The 22,748-nt window shown below is 28.1% G+C and overlaps 1 protein-coding gene across 1 annotated transcript in view; it reads right to left on the reverse strand.

Moving 5' to 3' along the window:
- The window catches only part of LOC129911576 (small conductance calcium-activated potassium channel protein), a 233,909-nt gene extending 211,580 nt beyond the window's left edge, over positions 1 to 22,329 (reverse strand). The window contains exon 1 of the mRNA XM_055989409.1: positions 21,685 to 22,329. The gene's annotated coding sequence lies outside the window, so the exon portion shown is untranslated. The remainder of the gene's footprint in view (positions 1 to 21,684) is intronic.
- Positions 22,330 to 22,748: the final 419 nt, after the last annotated feature.

Here is a 22,748-nt window from a genome sequence, read left to right on the forward strand (position 1 = left end):
AACATTTTTTAGAGGGGTACGAAAAATTTTTCTCTCTAATCGTACTGCTGTCTCCTGTTTTTAAAGTTCTTGTGTGACAAACACTATTTTCGATATAAACGCCCATGTTCCGCAATTCGACCGAAAGTGAATTGAAATCACTTTTAGATTTCACGTGAAATAAAATATCATATTCTTCATTTGGATCAATTTCAAAAACTTCGAAATTGCTTCGAACTGTCATAGCTGAAGGATCATCCTTTTTAATTTTGTTTCTGAAGTTAAATTATTACTGCTGGATGCAATTTTATCGGCAATTTTAATGGAAAAAAAAGAAGAATTCAAAAGAAAAAATAAGGAGACACAAATAAGTTATGATAATATTTTGTCCAAAAATTATAGATTCATTGAAAAAGGCACCAAATATACAAACAGAAATAATGTGAATTGAATTCGATCAGAAAATCTAAATGAGTGAAAAATGCAGAAAGTGAAAGTCTAGAAACTAATTTTCCATTAAATAATTTTAGATGTTTAATTCGAAATATATATTTTTTCGTAATATGTTGCTTTTTTAATCCGAATTCGAAGTCCAAACTGGCATTTGCTGAAAGAAACCATTAGTTACATATGTTGACCACTAAGATTTTGAGATATCAAATATTTCTATTTCCAATAGCTTTGAGAAGTATATAATTTTTGAAAAAAGTGTTTATCGAGATTGCATAAGAACCCCCTGAGCCCCCCCCCCCCCCCCTCAATACGCCACTGCTTTTAACCCTCTTCGAAAAAGGATTATTTTAAATGAGTTCAAAATCACAAAGCATTTTTAAATATACATAGAATATTGCTTTTACAAAATCCTTTTAATCTAGTTTTGATGACCCTTCAAAATGGGATAGTCTCTCAGATCCAGAGGACAACCAACTGCCCTCAAATATGTTATAATGGACAAACATTTTTTTAATGAAAAAAGAAAACAAATAGGTATTAAAAAAAAAACCTTCAACACAAAATCAAATGTCAACGCTTTGAGACTTTCATATAATTTTTTTTACCATCCCTCTGGCAATTTTGTTAGAAAAGTTTCAAGAAAATGGAAAGGATTAGGAAGTTATAAAATATGAAAATCAGTGTTTAGAAAATTAAACTTCTCATAGAATATACATATAAAGCTAACATCATCAGACAGAAAATAAAATAAAGAATAATAATTTTATCTAGTGTGGCAAAATTCTGCGTTTACACAAGCTCTCTAAGAATTAGGTATGTAACCAACCAGTGAAAAGGGAATCTGATGAACTTTTTGAAAAGTTTTCTTTGCTTATGGCGATGAATAATTTTGATATGCAAATAAACAAGAAACAAATCATTTAAGGCACCAGACTTTTTGTAAGAAATATACAAACTCTCTGATCAGTTGTATATAGTACGTAGTTAATTAAAAAAGGCTTTTTTATTCAACAACCATCTTGTGAGCTTGTATATTCCCCGCCATTTGGAAAGAAAGTTTTCTTGAATTAATTTGTTGATGTTACCAACAATCACATAAACCTACATAATACATATATAATGGGGCTTGTGAAAAAAAAAGTAAAATTGGTAAAGAAAGACGTACCTGACTGCTCCTTTATTTCAAGGCGGTTGATAAATGGGTAAGGTTTTTTGATTTACGATATTTTTTTTTAATTCATATTATGGATTTTTTTGATAAATAAATATGTTTTTTTATAAATCAATACAAAATTTAAGTAATTTTTTTTTATTTTCCTTAAACAATTTTTGCAGATAAAAAAAATTAAATCAGGTTTGGTGATAATAAAATAACTAATTAAAAAAAGTACGTATACGCCACAGTGACCATATTTGTTTTCCATTCCAATGACAATAAAGCACTGATTTCTATTTATTTTTGAATTCAAGGGATGGTGTCTATATTTTTTTTTACATAAAAATATTAATTCTGTAATACGATTTTGTGTGTTGTGTTGAAAAGTGTGTTACAGAAGAAACTTTTACCTCATTTTTTTATTGCAATTTGCATATTTTTTTTTAGAAAAAAAAAAACATTTTGAGAGTAATTTTTGGATACCAATTTGACAAAACATAATCACTTTGAAATCTGTTCACAACAATTTTGTAACAACCAACAAAAGTAAAAAAAAACAGAGTCAACTTTACAAATTTATTACAGGCCACCATCATGAGCCCTTTTTTCCTTTTTTTTATTTTTTGTAAATCACAACAGAAAAAAAAATTTTTAGGGTAAATTTAAAAAGTTTTTGCGGTATGATGAGTATGCATTTTAAAATGAAAACAATTAGCTGAGGATTATGAAGGAGACCTTTATCCTTTTATCAGTATAACTTGAATACATAATTTGAACCTATTTTCATATAAAAAAAAAGCAAAGTCGTCCTTTTCAATCCACAAGGTTAAAAAACAAGAAGAAGAAGGAAGATTCCAATCATAATATATGAATAATATTTATTCTTTTTTGCTCCCCAAAAAAAGGTCAAAAAATTAATTATTTCATTGAATAACATAATATACAATAGAGGTTCATACAATACATAGTACATACACGTGCTTTTACATGGAAGAATAAATATTTGTATAGGTAATATTAAGTTCTCTTTTTTTATTAATCTATTCAGACCAGAAACAACTCTACCTTCTGGATAAATAAGTTGTTTTATGAGGTTTTAGTAGAAAAAAAAACAAACCATACAAATGTTTTGAAATTTCAAAATATTTTTAGTAATTTAGAAAATGCTGGTGAAATTGAGAGGATTACGGGGAACGGGAAAGAGTTGTTTATTTAAATTACTTTTTCTAACTGGATGTTAAGTCATGAGGGGGTTTTTTAAAGGACGCTCAAAGTAAAAGAAAAAGTCAAAATCTCTAGAAAATTACCAGAGTGTTGCTAAAAAATGACAATATTCAAATTCGCATACTAATCTGGATGAATCGATCTTGCAGTGGGAATGACAAAATAGTAAAACAAAGTAATAAGCTTAAAATAAGAGTACCGAACTCATACAATGTTTTTTAATGAATGACAAATATAAATCTACAAAAAAAATTAAATTAAATTATATTAATAATTGTTTTCGAAGCAAATAGTATGAACATTTTCGATAACACTGATCATCAAAATTGAACTTTTTTGCCACAAGAACCAAGATATACTTTTCTATAGGTTTTTGATGAGCTGAACTCGAATCTGAAGTCAAAAAAAAAATGATTGGCCTCCTTTCTTGAAATATTACCGTTATAAAATGCTAAAAAAACGTCATTTTATCTGTTTTCGAGCTTCTGTTTTTATGTGGGGTAATTCATAATAAACAGATTTGTAACGGTGATTATAAGAACAGATATTCTTCTTTCAAAAACTGTTTAAATTTTCCCGATATCTCTTTTGTTGTTCCAGATATTTTAAGTTTCAGTTAATAAGTCAGAGAGAAACTAAATTTAATATAAAGTTCAAGTCACTGGTCATAAAATTTTTGCCACAAGAACCAAAATATACTTTTCTAGAGGTTTTTGGGTTGTTAAACTCGAATCCGCTATCAGAAAAATTCTATTAGCCTCCATTTTTTAAATATAGCCGTTATAAAAAAAAAAAAACATTTTATAACGGTAATATTTCAAGAACGGAGGCTAATAGAATTTTTTTTTCCAAAAACCTCTAGAAAAGTATATTTTGGTTCTTGTGGCTTCCATTTTTTAAATATAGCCGTTATAAAAAAAAACAAAAAAACATTTCATAACGGTAATATTTCAAGAACGGAGGCTAATAGAATTTTTTTTTCCAAAAACCTCTAGAAAAGTATATTTTGGTTCTTGTGGCAAAAAAAAGTTTAATTTGGTTGGCCAGTGCTGTTTCTGAATCACAGACCGCAACGTAATTTTTAATATCTCGGGCAGTAAAAGAGATATCGGAAAGATTTAAACATTTTTTGGAAGAATAAAACCAGACACTTATAGACACCGTTACAAATTTATTCATAATGAATTACCCCACATAAAAACAAAAGCTCGAAAACAGCCAAAATGACGTTTTTAAGCATTTTCTAACGGTATTATTTCAAACACAGAGGCCAACGTTTAGAAAAGTATGTTTTGATTCCTGTGGCAAAAACCTTGTTGACCATTGCAATCGAAACATTAAAGGATCTAAATCAACTCATTTTCTAAAAATAAGTTCACAAAATTGATTTGATTTTAGAAATGTTTTTTTAACAAACAGCATTGTAATTTTTGTAATTTTGAGGTTGCTCACATAATCTTTTTATTATTATGGATTGCTGCAATAGTCAAAGTCTTAGAACTAATAAAGCGTTAAGAAAAATTGGCTTTCTATCTCGTGTTTTTATTTTTCTGGTGGTTTTTTAAAAAAAAATTATATTTCGATTTCAAGTAAGATTTCCCAAAAACCTCTCTTGAGCTTTTTTTATTTATTGCAAACTAATTTACCTACGTAAAAATCTGCTAAAAATCAACAACTCCTTGATTGAAAGGAGCTATATCAAGAAATTGAACTGAAATTATAAGAAATTTCCAACTCTTTTCTAAAGGTGAAATAAAAATTTAATTTTTGACGAAATGTTTTAGTTTTATATATAATTTTAATGTTTGTTATAAAAAATTTTTTTTTTGATTTATTACAATTTTTTTCGTGTTATTCAGTATTAAATCATTTTTGGAAGCTAATATTTTACACACGTACATACATAAATCAATTTCAATGTAGGTCCTGTAACTTCGAGACTTTTTTTAAAGCTTTCATATTTAAAAATTAGGGATTAAAAAAAAATCGTTATTTTCCTGTATTTTTTGAAGAAATTTGTAAAAATAAATTCCCCTATCTATAATAACCACTTTGTAGAAGGTCTTCCTTTTGCATTGTTTTTAAAAATTCGTTCAGTATTTAAATTTTTGTGCAATTTTTTTATCACTTTTGCTATTATTGTAACAAATTTATTTTTAACTCTCTACGACTTACCGTTTAGAAAATAAATTTTTTTACCATCTCATTTTAACCTTATCAATGATTAAAATTTTAAAAACCCTTGCATAGTGTTAGCTTTCATGATATAACCTTTGAAATAATAGATAGTGGAAGGTCAGGTTGATTCAAGGTGTGCAGCCGGAGTTCAGCGACGTTATCACCTCAATAATAATATTTATTTTTAAGTATTATTTTTGTTATTGAAGGAACTCTTGTTTGCGTGCATTGATTTAAGATTTAAAAAAGGGTATTTACGATATTTATGCATTAAGTATTAAATATTTGATTAAAAATGTAAAAACAAAAAACGTTATTAAAATAAAGCTTTTAGTCATTTCATTATTAACTATTACCAAATTCCATTACAAAATCCAAGCAGTCCATGGAGACTTATCTCATTTCAACTGAAACAAAATATATAGTTGTGATTTCAAAACATGCCTAACAAACGCTAACCTACATGGTTAAGTCCTTTACAAAAAAGTCGTACAAAAAAATCAGTTCTATTGGATGTAGAGGTTATTATATCGTGTCGGTGCTACGACAAAGTAAAGAAAACTTCTTTAGTATCGTAGTTATTTGAAACAAAACGAAAACGCGACACGAACATTCAACTTGTTATAACTTTTTTTGTTTTAATAGATAGATGAATGAAATTTGTACTGTGGATAGGTAATTAAATAAACTAAACTAAATATACAAAATTTAAATTAATTTCATATTCAAAATTCTCAGATAACAGTAAAAAGATGTTCTTTTTCCACACACGTTATATCTTTTGATCTAGTGCACATACAAATTTGATTAAACTTCAATACGCATGCTGATAACATAACCTTTCATTTGATATAATCACAATTAACTGTACGAGCTCTACAAGTTACACAATCTTAAATTGAAAAACTTGAAAAATACCTCAAAACACCTGTGGAGATCTGTTGACGATGACCAGTGTAGGAAGTACCGTAATCTCAGCTTGAAATTTCGACATAGTTGGCTTTAAAAAATTCTTATTTTTTTTCTAGGCATGGTAGAAATATGATTCAAACGTCATATAAAAGGTGAAATAACCTTTCAGATGATATAAAATTAATACAGGTTGTCATATAAAAAACATGTATTTAAAGGAGATAGAATAAAAAATAGGTAGATTTTTTCTTTTTTTTTTGCAAAAGAATTTTTTTTTAAGGTTTCACTTCTACCACGTGTGAATTGCACACATGACTTTTTTTTATTTGCTGCGTGAAACAATACGTTTTCGAGCAAGTGGAAATTATTCCCATATTCTTTTAATTAATCAAACGACTCGGAGTGTTGTCGTACAAATCTACTTGTATTGTTTGTTTTATAAGACCATATGTGGTGCTTTGAGCCAAGACAAAAAAAAGTACAAAGCTTTTACAAAACCCACAGTGTTGACAAGCACTCTTCTAAATGTTTATGTATGTAGGCACTTTTGTTTTCTATTTGTAGGTATGTCAAAATCATTAAAAATTAATCCTTAAATTAAATTCCTTGCATATGGTGATTGTTGATGACATGATGAACAGGATCTAAATTGTATTTTTTTTTTTTTTTTTTTTGTTTCGATAATTATTTTAGATTTTCCATTATGTTTGTTCAACATTCAACCATAATAAGCTTAACAGATTGAATCATTGAAGTGCAAATTAAAACCAAACAAGGGTTATGTGATATGATGAAATGAAATTACCAGATAAAATGGGATAGATAATTTCAAAATAGTAAAACTGGAGCAGGACCATGACAGTTCAAGATTGAATCAATAAATTGAAATCATGAATGAAAACAGAGATGAAATGTAAAGCCCTAGGAAACAGATGGGTTTCCATTTCGAATAGTTTCGTATAGAGATAGTAATTTATTTTGAAAGTAGTTTCCAAAAATTATAAAACTTATCTACCTTTAGTTTTCCATATGGCATCTACATCTACTACATCATATCCTCATAGTCCTCATTCTATAGCTTCAACAATATAAGAGAGATAGAGAGAGAGGGATATTTACATAAATTGTTAAGAACTGTCAAACCCATGTTCATTGTTCAGATTCAAACAGATGCTGACGCTGAGAGTGAATATTGAGTTTTATTTTTTGATTTGCTGCTGTCAGATGGGGATCTGTTGAATTTATAATGTTTGTCTGATTTTTATTTTTTTTTTTTTTTTGTTCATGTCGATTCTCATGAAAACAAGTAAAAGCTGTTTGATGTTGAACGACGCGTTTCACTAAAATTTTTATTTTTTTTTTTTGCAAATGAAACAAAAATCTTGGAATTTTGATGAGAACTCAATATGGGAATATGATTTTATGAATACGTACATTTTTAGTCAAGTCGCTTCAGCTAGTATACGAGCATGAGTGGAGGTTAAGAGATGCCATCACAAAATGGCACTTCATTCAAGTGACCATTAGAATTCATTGTTCTACATGCGCCTACCCTGTTCTCATCAGCATCATTTGATTAAGGACTTAACCCGGTTAGCAGTAGCACACTACTTCCAAACTATTGTGTGCTTAGCCTATGGAAATGTAAGAACACTTTGAATTAGATGAGTATGTGTCAGTATATATTGTGAATCACAAGGCTGATCTGCAGTCAATGCAATGCAACTAACAAAAATTCGGATCCAGCTGGTATGCATCATCCGTATTTTCAGTAAAACTGTCTGTAGTCTAAGAGCTAGCGAGGAAATTTTTACATCATTCGGTACATTAATACACATAATGAATTAATTGAAAGCTAAATAAATTGCTTACAAAAATATTTCTATTAGCTGAAGTTAAAGTTGAAATAACTGGCTCCCAGGTTAGAGCAGTGTCAAAACAGTTTTAAGAGGCAAAAGATGGAAAAATTATAAGCATGATAAGAGGATATCTAACAGATTTCACATGTAAAATTTTAAACGTCAAGTTAGGAAGATAATTCAAAAGATTAAAAAATGAACATTCAACTCAGAAAAATAAATTACTATGTAATTCTGTCTATTTAAAAAAAAAAGTACTCATACACCACACTGACCCGAAAATTGTTTGATTTGACTGAATACCTACATAATTTTTTCAAGATTAAGCATTCAAAAACTCTCTTAATTGACTCTAGTTTTGTAAGCTGAATTAGTTTTTTTTTCTTTTTGTGTTTCGAGTAATGGGTCCCTTAACTCTTTTTTAAAAATTTCTTTATTCATAGGGAGTACAATATTTTTGATTTTTTTTTAAATTAGTTCTTTAAACCATAACCACAAGTGAAAGGTTATAGTAAAGATGGTTGTATATCATTTTATTTAGTTTTTATACCTATCTTCAACTCCTACATCACCGTTTCTTAATATTTTTTTGTTCACGTTGAAACATATTTTGGAGGAAATTTTTCATAGATACAGGGGATCATGTTTTGTATTCTTATTTTTATCTTTAACAAAATTAATTGGATTTTGATTTTGTGAAAATCTACATTTATGTTAGTACATTTTTGTTATTTCATATACCTACTAATGAATTTTCTTTAAGGATGTGAATATTTACCTACACGGGTAAAAAAAATTGTTTTAGTTTTTAAGACAACTTTTGAAATTAGGTCTTTTTCAATACAAAAAAGATTAGTTTTTATAGTTTTGCGATTTTATTACAAAGTTTTTAAATAAATTGTTTATTAGTTTCAAGTATTTTTGTATTGAAAACCCTATTTGAATACAAAAGATACCAACATTTAATCAAAATTATTAAAATATGAGAAATTTGTATTAAAAACTTGCGGACCCGGCGAACGTTGTCGCGCCTTAGAGGAAATAAGGAGGAAATTAGGATGATAAATATAAGTAAAAAAATCAGGTATTTTAAAAATTCACTGTTGGACATGTATTTTGGTGCATGTGTTGCACTCTTCAGTGAAACACCTTGTAATAAATGACATTTTTCGTTCGTGTTTCGATGAGACATAGTATTCGGTCGATTAGACCAAAAGACAGCTCGTTATTCGGATAAGTAAGTCAGTGTGAACCCTCCTACACTGAGGGAAAAAACGCAACGTTTAATGTTTAAAAAAACCAACATGAAATATCTTCCAGTGGCTGCCAATTTTTTCCTTTTTTTTTGTATTTAAATTGATGCTTTTTAAAAGTTGAAACAACTTTGATTTAAGGATGTTTTATAACTACAAACTCTTTTAAACTAACGTTATTAATTGGCACTAAGACTTTACTTCACAAAGTTTGCGAAATAGAGAAAATAAAATCACCATTATAATATTTATGATGAAAAATCATTTTTAGTTATGTTTTGATTCAATTTGAAGAAGTAAGAAAGAAAATACCTAAAATAATAACAAAGAAAAAGAAAAAAATTTAATATTTAAGGCAACAACCTTGGTTTTTAATAAAAAAAAATATTAAATTTTAATAAATCTTGAATTGGATTAAGAAATGTAATACATTCAAAGTAATAAATTTAAATAAAATTTTGGTGTTGCCTCATATGTAACGCAAATTTTCGTAAAAACTCCACCAAAATTTAAAAAAATAAATTGCACGACTGGGGTCGCACGTACTTGCTCTTATGCTTAAAGTAACTATAATGTTTAAGCGTTTTATTCAAGAAATTTAAAATTTGATATTTTTGAAGAAATTTCATAAGTAGTGTAAAAAAATAAAATCTGTTTTTTATAATTAATAAAACACCGTTTTAAATGATCTTTTACAAAACACGAAGTATGCCATTTTATTTCTTGTATAAAAAGGTACCTATTTTTAGAAAAAAAATGTCGAAAATCGTTGGAGTCGTTTTTTAAAAAAATAATTTTTTATAAATAAAAGTTTTCCAACATTTTTCAAAAAAAGTTGGTATGCCATTTTGAAGAAATAATTAATTTACACAAACAAACAAAATTTCAAAATTTATTATGTTTTATTAGGCTCTTTTGGTCTTTTTGTTTTTGGAATGCGAATAAATAAAAAACTTTATTCCATTCTTTTACCCAACGTTTCGTAAGAAATCCTTACTTCTTCAGGGGATTTTTGTTCTTTATTCAATCTGTTACAAATATATAAATACAAATAATACATTTTAAATTTCAAAATATTAAATACTAAAATTTTTTTTAAATATTTTAAATACATAATTTTGTTACAAAAATAAATAAAAAAATTTTCGTGATTTTTCGAAAAAAAAAATTTTGAAATATTTTTTAAAAATCCAAAAATGTGTTTTTTTTTTTAATTTTCTTTAATTTTAATATTATTTCTACTTAAACGCTTTTGTATAAAAAAATTCTTTGAAATCGGATGAGTCTTGTACGAGATATTTAGAAGCCAAAAAAATCGTTCTATGGCAGGTACCGTTTATAACGGTATAAAAAATATTTTTTTTATTTCAAAAGCTGGCTTTTATGTGTAATACTACACACAAAATTTTTAATCAATATCGTTTGAGCCGTTTTTGAAAAAAAAATTAACTTTTGTATTTCCGTTAGGATTGCAGGTACTGTGAGTTTTGGTTATAAAAATAAAATTTTAGTTTCCCCTCTAGGGAATCACCCAAAACTGCTAAATACCAAGTTTGAAGAAAATCACTTCACTCGTTTAGGCTCCAGCTCCAGATAGAGACAGACACACAGACAGGCAGACAGACAGACAGAATTGCCGGCCCCACTTTTTTGGCATTCTCCATCATCGTAATGTCACGTAAAATTGTTATCTCGAGTTCGATTTTTTTTACGAATCCTAAACTTGCCCTATAGACTATAGTACCTACAATCGCAAGTAAAAATCATTTTTTTTTTACCTTTTACTTAAAAAAATTTAAACGAATTCAAAAAAGAAATTCGATCATTTGGGTAAGAAACAAATATTACTTTAGTTCAAGTAACGATTGTGTTATAGTCTTGGAAGAAATTCAGCATTTTTTGAAGGGTTTAGAACGATTAAATTTTTAAACAAAATATATCGTTGGATTTGGAAATAAATATATTTAAATATATTTCATAATAATATTGAGTTGGGAAAAATGGTGAAAAACAGTATTTTTGAGATTTGAAAAAGTTATATGTTTAATACATTGTCTTTAAACAAAATTCAAGCTTTATTGAAACATGGTTTTATGCTAAAATTAAGCTTTCATTTTCACAAAATTCAAATATGTTTTGTGTTAAAAATGCATAAAACAAGCACACTTAGTTTTTGACATTTTTTTTTTTTTTAATTTTCAAATTTATGTACAAAAATGAACCAAATAAAAGTTTTATATCTTTTAATTATCCATCACAACTTTCATTTTTTACTTTATTCGATAAGAGAGCTACTTTTGCCATAAATTGTTTAAAACCCCATTTTATACAATAATAATAAGTTGCCCTTTTTAAAAAAATATTATCTAAAAAGTGCAGCTTCATCATAGGTCTATCAAACCAACAAAATGGAAGTTAATACAAAACTCCAGTTAAAATAATTCTCTAATATTACACCACTAGTAAGAGACGACTGGATTTGTAAGAATGAGTAGGCAGCAATTCCATTTAAAGTCCCAACTCATTAACAGCAGCAACAACAAGACTATTTGCTTAACCTACTTAATGGACTTCAAAAGACAAGTTTTTGACTTTTGTCGTGCTTCCACTTAATGACACACACATATTAACAACACGGTAACACTTTTTGGCTAAATATAAAGATGCCAGTTTCGTGACATGAGTTATGACAGTTTGACAATTTTACTAATCCCATGAGTCACATCTGAACTTTTGAATTCTAGACCATATGTCAGTCTTTGCCTATATGTGATATATAAACATAAATTGTATTTTTAGACACTAGATATACCTAAATCCCTTAAAGTTCTTGGTACATACTTTTTTTTTCTCTAGTTTATTGAACCATTGACTTTGTGATTGTAGGTACATATTGTACATGTAAAAAGTACTCAGTACCTAACCTACTATAAATGTGTATATACGTGTTCAGATGAAGACTCAAAAATAGAACCTGTGCAATTTGAAGCATGTGGATGTGCAATCTAATTTTTTTTTACTCTCTCTCGTTTTGTTTTTGTGTGAAGGTATTTTTAGTGGAATACCAGGAGCAATTTATTGAAATTGTGAGCATGCCTGGTAATAATCCAATTTTCTAGAAAGCCGACAAAAAAATAATAAAACAACAAAAAAAAAACACCCAACAAGCACACAAATGGTATTGTTTTGTTAGACATGTAGTCGTATCTTTCGAACTTGGCAGGAAAATTATTATACAGGCTACCCAAAAAAAAAAAAATATTGTGTTAGAGGAGCCTTTCTATATACCATACACATGGTAGGTATAGGGAATTTATGACTTCATCAAAATGATTACTTTGATGATTGGTTTACCGTAAATGTTGGCTAGGTTATGGATGGTAATTATGAATGCTGATGATCTTAATTGAAAGTGAATAATATTCCAGGGAGAGTAGTATTTTAATTTGGGTGATGTTAGTAATACGGACAAGCACCACCTTCACATATATACGATAGGACATAATTTATTTCTTTTTCAAGTGAAATGACTTTTGCTCTTGGATATACATAAACATGCAGGAAAACATTTATGATTTCTCAAAGGAATATATTCAAATTTATATTAAATTTGACGTTGAACTTTGAACTTTCAATATTGAACTTGAATGTTTATATGATTTGTTGAAGTGAAAAAGCACTTTGATCCTATAAAATCGTTGATTTGCATATCAGTTTTAATTTAGAAATTTCAATTCAAATAGACAGAGAGAAAAAAAAAGATTTCAAACGATAAAAAATATGGATTTCGGTGGAAAGTCTTTGTTCAATATTCTATTATTTTGTATTGGCTTTTTTAGGTTTTTAACGTTTTTTTTTTTTTTTGTTCGTTTGGATAGACAAATCATTTTTTTTTTATATAAATGCAATATTTACGGATTTTATTTACAGAATCCATGATTTAGGAAATCGAATTTCTTTTGCCGATCAATCGATATAAATGGCAAGCAATTTTCTCAAACAGAAATGAAATGCATGATAACTGAAGTTTTGGTGTTGATTGTACAAATATAACAATTTGTACCTATGTAAATCATTTTTTTTTTTTTTTTTTTAATTACAAGGAAACCTTTTTTACTATGGAGTATAATTGGTCCTAAGAGTAAAGAAACGAGATTGGTATCAAATGAAAGGTGGCATAGAGTTCTCTATGTGTGAAATATTTCCAAAATCGTTTTTGAAAAAGCCTTATGCTGACTTTTCGCGAAAGGATTTCGACGCAGCTTTTCAGCGTTAAGTCAACTAGATTAGTGTGAACGTAAGTCGCAGGTGACTTAAGCGAAAATACCTTAGGAAGAATCCTTTAGAAACTTTAGCCTTGCGTCTAAAATCGACTAGTGCAAAGTCGGCGTTAAACTTCTGTCAACCAATTGACCGATCGACACCTTCTTAAGAAGTCCTAACCCAGCTCAAGAAAGTACAGAGAACCAGTGTAAATATTGCCATCAGAGAAACTGCCTTCGAACGGCTGGGTTTCACTAGGCCACGACAACGAAACCCATGGTTTGATAATAAATGCCAGCAAGGAAACGCAACTAAACAGAACTGCTAATGAGCTCTAAAAACGAAAACAAACGGTTGTACACACACCGACTTCTTAGGAGAAAAAAAGAGACAACACAAGAGAGAAGCTATCAAGGAAATTGCAGGAATTTCTGCCATAACGCCAAAAATGTCACGACATTCCTTAGTAAGGAAAATTAAAGGATAAACAAGCTTAGTTATTTTCCGGGGATGAATTCCACAAATAACGCACTTGGGGGATTCTTAAACGAAAAGCTACAGAAAACCTTAAAATAACTGGTGGAAAAGCTTAGTGCTGAGTGGCTTGATCATTACATGTACTGAACAACAGTTAATTCATGCAGAAAGTGAGTCCCCGAAAGAATTAAGGCATTTTTGTAACAAAAGGAAAGCATAGATACGAAATATTGAAAAAAGGGTAGTCTTCTCTATTGTCATCAATTTTTTGTGACTTTACATCTTTTTAAAAAATATTAAGTAATGGCATAATGATTTACACACTTGCAATAATAATTTCTGTACAAAAAAAATAAAAATAATTTATTTTTAGCGTTCTAGTTAAAGAATTAGTGATAAATTTTTGAAAATTTTCATCGTTCATAAATCATAATCATGTGGCCACCTACAGTACATCGATTTCAAAGCCACGTATAACAGTATCTACAGAAACGTAATGCATAGATCCATTTCAAGTTTAAGCAACACTGTAAGCTCGTCTGTCAAGGTCAGCAAAGACTTCACCGATACCTTCGATGTGAAAAAGGGTTTTAAACAAGGCGGTACACTTTCATGAGACATATTTAACATCAATCCCGAAAGAATAGATAATACAGAACTCTAACATCAAAACCAGAGACACCATTTTTCAAAAGTCCAACGATATTGATATAATGGGACGAACACAGCATGGTTTTAGAGGCGGTTTTGTGAGCATCAACCGGATTGTCAAAAATAGGTTTAACGGTTAATGAGGGCAGAGCAAAGTACATATTATTATAATATGTTGGATTGATTCGAGAGAAAAATCTTCGGGCGGTTTTTGGTTGCGTCTAAGACTGTAAGGTTTGTACAAGGAAACTAACCTTGCTCGCAGCCACGTAATCCCACTTTAACTCCGCACTAAAATTAATATGGTGCCCTCTATAGGCAAAACTCATTAACTTTTATTTTATGCCGTTTCATTTCTCTTCTTTTTTACAATAATTGTTGTCCAAAATTCTGCATCCAAAAAACCCAAAATCTAGGATCCCAAAAACTCAAAATCTTGAAAATCCAAAATCAAGAAAATTCGACACCTCTAAAACCTGAAAATTCTGGTAAGCTAAAGAGATATTAACGGATATTCTCAATCTTCCAATAGCTCTCAGTCAGTCCGAAGTATGTGCGCATATTTAAAATATCCAACTGGAATCACTAAAGAATACGAAACCACAGTAGGAGTTGGAGTACATAAGAGAAGCGTCATAAGGCATCTTCTCTCTATTAAAGTTTCTATGATTACTTGCTTGAAGGTAAATTTCCGTTCCCAAAAGTGCATCAATTATTCTTTTCTGACGACTAAAGTATCATAAGCGAAAATCTTACATCTCTGGTTGAATGTTCTAAAATTTAGGGGTTACCGTATGAGCGTAAAGTATAAAGATCCGATGAAGCCTTCATGATGCAGAATATCATCTCTCAAAAATTTGACCTCAACCGAATGAGTTGGTCAAAAGACAATATCATACCAAGTTCCGATATGACCGCAAACAAAGAAGAAAAGTAAATAAAAAAAATTAAATCCACAACAATACAAAAACCGAGACACCCCCTACCGCCTCTCAAATATAGTTTTTTTTCAAATGAACATAAAACCTACATACCTTACCTAAATATACATATGTCGCTTCTAAAAATAATTGTTTTCCATAAGTTCTCCCTCATTTAGACGTTTGGGAATAGCAAAGTTCAAAGATCACACAAAGAGAACAGTAAAAAAAAAATAAAAGAAGTTGAATGACAAAACCTATTACAAAATAATTACATTAATACACATATAAACAAAATTATTATAAAAGCTTGTATGCGGTTTATGTCTAAACAAATCAAAACAAAAAAACCGTTGTATTTTTGGTATCACTCTTGTATGTTTACCTCATTATGAAAATTAACCTAATTTTTCGTTCGCTATTAAAATTTCCCTTTCCCTTGTATAAAGTTTGCATAACCTACAAAACTATTACATCGATGTTTTTTTTGTTTTTTATTTTTGTTAATATAAACAAGTTACCTAAGAAACTCTGGAAATATATATTTTTCAACCCTTTTAACGGAAAATGGAAAAAGTGTTTAAAATGAAATTGAACTCTAGAAGTAGCATATCCTTATCCACCACCCTTCAAATCCCCCTTAGATGTGAAAGTAACAATTTATTGCTCTAAAATTCACTCTTCAACCCAAACCACACCTAAGTGATTATTATGTGCATAATAGCTTAGCAACCCATAAGTTATACAAGGGTTAGGCAAACACCTCGTCCCAAATTTCGCGTGCAAAGAAATAAAGTTCAAAAGTAATTTGAGCACAAAGCAGACAGTTTTTTTTTTTTTTATGTTCGTTAAAAATTTTTTGCTAAAAATAAACTCTAATAAAATGTCTTGAATTGGCATTTTTCTTTTCGCGTAAGGACGAATTCCATAGATTCAATTTCAACATTGTTATATTGCCACTATGGTAACACGTAACTACGTAACTATTTTTACACTTCAACAATAACTCGTTGATGGCAATGGGTATTCTTAATAGGAACGTATATATACGACGTGTACGACTCAATGAGAATTGGGACAGGAAATTAGAAAAGAGAGAAAGAAATAATGTGAAATGACGGAAAAAAAAGCGAACGTTTAATGTTGAGTTTGCAAGTTTAAATCGTTGTCATAATGTTGCAATAGAAGTTTAGTTGATTTTACTCTTCTCATGAAATTACTCTGGAAACTGTTTGCCAACATAAGAAGAATTTTAAGTAATTTTTTTAAGATGGGTTCTGATCAACAAAGAGGAGAACATCAGCTATGGTTTTCAGCTTGTGTTGTACGTGGCTAGGAAAAATCGTTTTTTATACATATATGTAGTTCTTTTTTTTTTTTGTGAGATTTAAAAGTTTTTTAAAGTGGATTTTTTTCCAAGAGTACATATCGGACGTTGAGATAAAGTACGCCACAGTTTCAGAACTACAATCTTTGAATTTTAGAATTAAATATTGAATTTGAATAAAAATGTCATTTATTTTCATTTATTTTTAAAAATTTAAACTGACTTTTCATTCCTGAATCCCACATATTTATGTAAAACTAGACATGAAAAATAAAATCCTTTGTAAAAGTAAACTCGTTTGGTAAGTTGCCAGAAAATAGAAAAATTTGCATAATTCCAATACAAACACACAAAATTTGTACACATACGCCACAGTGACCCTTAAAAGTGCAAAACAAGCGACGAAAATTTAACGTTATAGGGTCCACGGATAGATATTGCATAAACTCATAGCCCTTTTTATTACAGAAGTCAAATTAAGAACAAAAGGTTGCCAGGTGTCATCAAAAAAAAAAAAATATATTTTCAAAAATCAAATTATTTACAAAAATGGTAATAAGTTTTTTGGTAAATACAAAAAAGTTAAATAATTAGTATAAAGCGTTCCTGGGATTACCAGAAGCTAAAAGTCGTATAAGAAAGTTGAACAAATTCTGTCTTAAAATAGTCCTTAGCATGTTTACCACAACACATTGGCAGAAGTGAAGGTATTTAAATGCAGAAGACTGGCTTAAAGATTATTATAAATAATCATTAAATGTAGGTATGATGTTAAAAGTAAGATCTTAATATTGTTCTTATAAATATAGCAAGGTAAGCAATTATCGAAGTGTTGTTCAGTACAATAGTGTTGTCATAAGTTATCAAAAATTAAAAAGAACATTTATACAAATATTCTGATTAGAGATACCATTTTAAAACTAAGTATTAATATAGACCTTATTAGCATGTTTAAGAAAGGCAATCCGCAGTAGCATAGGTCACACCAATAGGGTTTCCAGGGACATCAAACCTGATATTTTAAACTAAAATACCTATGGCCTGATGAATTGCGACGCTTAAATATGGTTTTAATACAGGTCTTGCAAATAAAAGAAATGCACAATAATGACAGAAGCCTCAATACAAAAGGATTGCTAGAAGTTATCGAAAAATTGAAAGGAACATAAAAAAAAACAGGACTGATAAGATAGATGAATTAAACTTGGAACAATAATAGCTTTAAGTAATGTATAATAAAAATATAAGTCGGTCGCAGCTTAAGTATATACTTTTTACAAACGTAGGTAATTAAAAATAATTTAAAGTCTATAGATTAAAAATTGCCGATGTTGCCGCATTGTTTTTTAAAACTAAAATTAAATTTTATTGAACAAAACCTTTTTTTTTGCTTAAATTTCATAAAACAAATGATAGCACAAGATTCTTCAGGTAATTTAAGGAAAAAAAAATATATGGGAGTAAGGGCCAATCTTCCATCGTTTAAACAATAATTGCAATTTTCTCACAAACTGACTTCAAACACAAAAAAAAAATATTTTGAACACAACGGCAACACCTACAATATTTAAAGAAACGTTTTCTAAAAGCCAGAATCGCATTTTTACGTGAATAATTTAAATCCACTTAATTTAACCAAGAGTTTTTGAAAGAATATTCCTCAGCTCAAAATTTTGTAAAAAAAAAAAACGTTATTAAAAAATTTTAAATGGCTTTTTTTTCAAACTTTTTCATAGTAAAATAAGAATTTATTTAAAAAAAAAAATTTCTCCATAAATATTATTAGTTGAATTCCGAAGAGGAAAAGGTAATATGTATATATCTATTACAGTTTTGAAAAAAAAATATAAAAAGTACTTCAATTTCATTGGATTTTTTTTATAAAAACTGAATTTTTGCATTGCAATAATTGAATTTCTTAAAGATTTTGAAAAATAAGAACTTTAAAATTTTGGTACTCAACTTTCAAAAATAAGGGCTATTGAATGAAGAAAATATAACTTTATATTTAAATGTTGAACTTAAAAAAAAATGTTAGTTAAATTTTTTTCAAAACTTCTATAAAAAAAAGTTCTTATATTACAAAAAAGTTTTAAAATCGACATGTTAAAATTTGTCAAATAATTTTTTTTTTTTTTTCAAAAATCTGAATTCAATTACGTTTCTTTCAAAAGCCCTTTATTCAATTTACTAAATTTTAATTTTACAAATATGAATAAGCTTCTAGCTTTTTTAAAATGTATATTTAAATACTGTAGGTGTTGCCGTTGTGTTCAAATATTGTTTTTTTGTGTCTGAAGTCAATTAATAAGTAAATTGCATCTATCGCTTAAACTATGGAAGATTGTCCCTGACTCGCATTTATTTTTGTCCTTAAATTTCCTAGACAATCTTTTGGCATCAACTAATTTAAGCAAAATTTTTGAAAAAAATTTTTTTTTGTTCATAAAAATCTTCAATTAAATTTAAAAAATCAAAACGGCAACACCGGCAATTTTAAATCTATAGACTTTAAAGTCTTTTTAATTACCGACGTTTGAAAATAAAGATCATCAAAATCTAAGCTGTTCGACCGGGTTCCCTAATATTGCCATTTTTTTAGCTTTATAGTTACTCTACTATTTGCAGAATAGGTATAATTTTGCGTTGTTAGTGCAATAATAATTGTAATAATAATATTAAATAAGCACGTACTTGCTCTTCTATGTAGTGCAACGTACCTTTATACTATTATTCATTCATTTCATATGTATTCATTCATTTTTTATGTATATGCTTTAATAATGTCGAAAGTAGTTTTATTTAGCTTTTAAACAAAATTTATTCAACTTTTCATCAGATATACGGGAAGACCTTTGATTTTTTTTTTTTCAAATTGAAATACCATATTTACATTAGGTATTCGTATTTTTTTAGAAAAACTAAAAATGCTGATTTGTTAAAATTACATTCGTGCACAATTTAACAAAATTCATAAGAGCCTTTTTAAAAAAAATTGCAATACCTCGAAACCGTTTAATTTTTGTTTTATTTTTTTTTTTTTTTTTAAATTACACCTTGCACTGCTTTAAATATGAGTGAATAATTTGCTATGGTGTTATTTCTTCCCTCTTGTTTGTTCACTTTTTTTGATTTTCCTTATCAGCCAACATATTTATCTATTTTTGTTAGTAAAAATTTAAATAAATACAACTTAATCTCCTACACTATAGTCAAGTATCTATAAGACCAAAAAAATCCTCTAATCGAAAGTGTATTCAATTCCGATACACACACAACACTTTCCATTTAAATCAAAATGAATCTTATCTTTTAAACAAAACAAAAAAACTAAAACGGAACAAACAAAGGATTGTACATAACCCCCAATACCTATATAAATTCCAAGGAAACACTTACAAAAGCAAAATCAAAATGATATACAATTGCACTATTGCACATTTTTACTTTTATACAGTAACACTGCATACTGCACATGCCAACATGTGCATTGACCATATAACAAAAATCGGGCGTTTCCCTTTCAAGTAAATATTGGATCAAAGACAACGAAAAAAAATATGTCTTTATATCCTTTAAAAAAAAAAATATAGTAACATTTTAACTACCTATCTAAATCTAAATAAACACTTAAATGCACTTTCAAAGAAACAAAAAAAAAGTTATAACTAAAAATATAATACGAGTATATACAGTTTACGAGTAAAACGTATGACGTACTCATAAAAAAACACTTTTCATCATTGTTTTTTTTTTTTTTTTGAGATATAGTAAACTTAAAAACAAAAATAAAGAAGAAAAAACATAAACACACAGGACACCAACAATAAAATGAAAAACGATTAATCTATAATGAAATTTACCCAAACGACACTTATTTGGCTTCATTTTTATTTCCCGTTTTTTTTTTTTATTTATTTTGCAAAAAAATAAAATAAAAAAATAAAAATGCTATAGAAAGTATATACACCTACCTCAAAGGACTGTAAAAACTGTCCCCAATCGCCACAACGTGGATGCTAATAAAAAAAAAAACACACACAAAACACAAAAAAAAGTCGTCACAACACTGGGAAATTCCAACAAATACACACATTCACTTCATAGATACAATATAGAATATCTATCTAGATATATCCCTCTACCATACCCCCAAGACACAAATGACAGACATAAAAATAAATTAAATTAATTTTTTTTGTTCGTCTTTTGCTATTTCATACATCAACCTCTATAGGAGCTCTATAAATTACGACGGCCAATAATATGATCCATATTATATTTATTGATGTACACGTTACAGCGTTACACACATTTGTATTTATGAATATAAATTACAAGATCAATTTTTTCATATCCAAATGAATAATAAACTTATGCACTTTTCATATTGAATAAATATTAGATCTAATATCAGTCCAACACAAATAAATTTCACTGACATTTCATCAAAAATAAAAACAACAACAAAATAAAAACATACGGAATATTCTACATAGACAAAACTAAATAATGTAAACTAAGAAAAGATACACAAGTTTTTCTTCTATCTTACAGTAAAGCAATAACAACAACAACAACAACAACAAAAAAAGGAAATAATTGTATCTGCGTATTAAAAGATGTCCTTCGTCTTGAAATCTCAATAAAAATCGTCTACCATATGGTTTGATAAGAAAAAAAATTGCCGGCATCAAAAGATACAATATTTTAAGTATTTTTATATTTTTATTTAATTATTAAGTCATTAAACTTAATTTTAAGTTAAAAAAAAAAAAAAAAAAAAACCGGGCCAAAAATAGTTTTCGTCATTTCTTTGATTTTTCTTCCTTCGCTTCGTTGCAATTTCTTAGCCCAATTGTACAAAAATAGATTTGTTACCCGGAAATATTTGTGGGAATGCCGAATTATACAGAAATTCTTTAAAAAAAAAAACCGCATCGATTTTAAACAACAACATTGCCCCCAATATTCAACCAATCATAAAGAAATTTCAGTTAATGTAGCGGAAACACCCTTTCAGTTAACATACCTTTTTTGTGTAGTTTTTTTTTTTTTTTTAATGTAGGTAGTAGTAGTTGTTATTTTGAGAAATTGACTAAGGTCCTTATCCAAGGAGCTATTTGCTTTGTTATCCAAGTACTACCATGGTTTTTTTTTGTAGATTTTTCTTCTGTTTGAGTATTTTTTTTTTTTTTTCAAGTTTTATTCACTTAACTTTTTCACTTGCACTTTTCACAAAAAAAAAAAAATCATATCCACTAATGCTCTTTATACATTTTTTTTTTCTTTTATTTTTTAACTTTGTTTTATTTAATAATTATAATTAGTATTTATACAGTTAAACCTGCATATATACTATATATTGGCTAATTACTTTTTGTTACATTAATTATTCAAGCCGAAACAATAATAATTTTTTCTTTTGGAACGAGTTGTGTTTTTTGGGTGGATGGTGATGGTGGTGACGATAGTAGTGCTGTTGTTGGCTGCTATACGTTACACACAATTTTTCCTTTTGAAATTCCGTGATATGCATATGGAAATGATATTGGCTTTAAACACGTACAAAGATATATACAGACACACATTTATCTATATATATAAGTCTCTTTATATATAATTATAATTACTTAAATAGAGTAAATACAAAAAAATGGAAAACGGCATTTAATGTAGTTATCATAGAGTAAAACAACAACACAAAACATGATAGTTTTTTATTTTTTTTTTTTTGTATTTCAAAAACTCCCGTTTCTAACCTTTCTAGCACCACTCAAGTAGAGTGTATTAAGTTTAAAATTAAAAAAAATAATTCAATTTTAATATTTGAAGCGCATGTTTGATAATTTAAAGGTTGTTTGTTTTTATTTTTTTGTCAAATTTTATTCATTACACCAAAAAGCCAACAAAATACACAAACAAAAATTACAAAAAAAAAAAAAACAATAATAAACGATTCCGAAATAGATTTATTTTTTTTTTTTAATTTTATTGTTGTATAGAGAGAGAGAAAAAAGTTATAAGAAGATAACACAGCTATATAAGAAGAATTTTTAAAGAAAATTCAATTCAAGAGACGTTACAATAAATACA

Source organism: Episyrphus balteatus, chromosome 2, assembly GCF_945859705.1.
Source record: "Episyrphus balteatus chromosome 2, idEpiBalt1.1, whole genome shotgun sequence".
NCBI lineage: Eukaryota > Metazoa > Arthropoda > Insecta > Diptera > Syrphidae > Episyrphus > Episyrphus balteatus.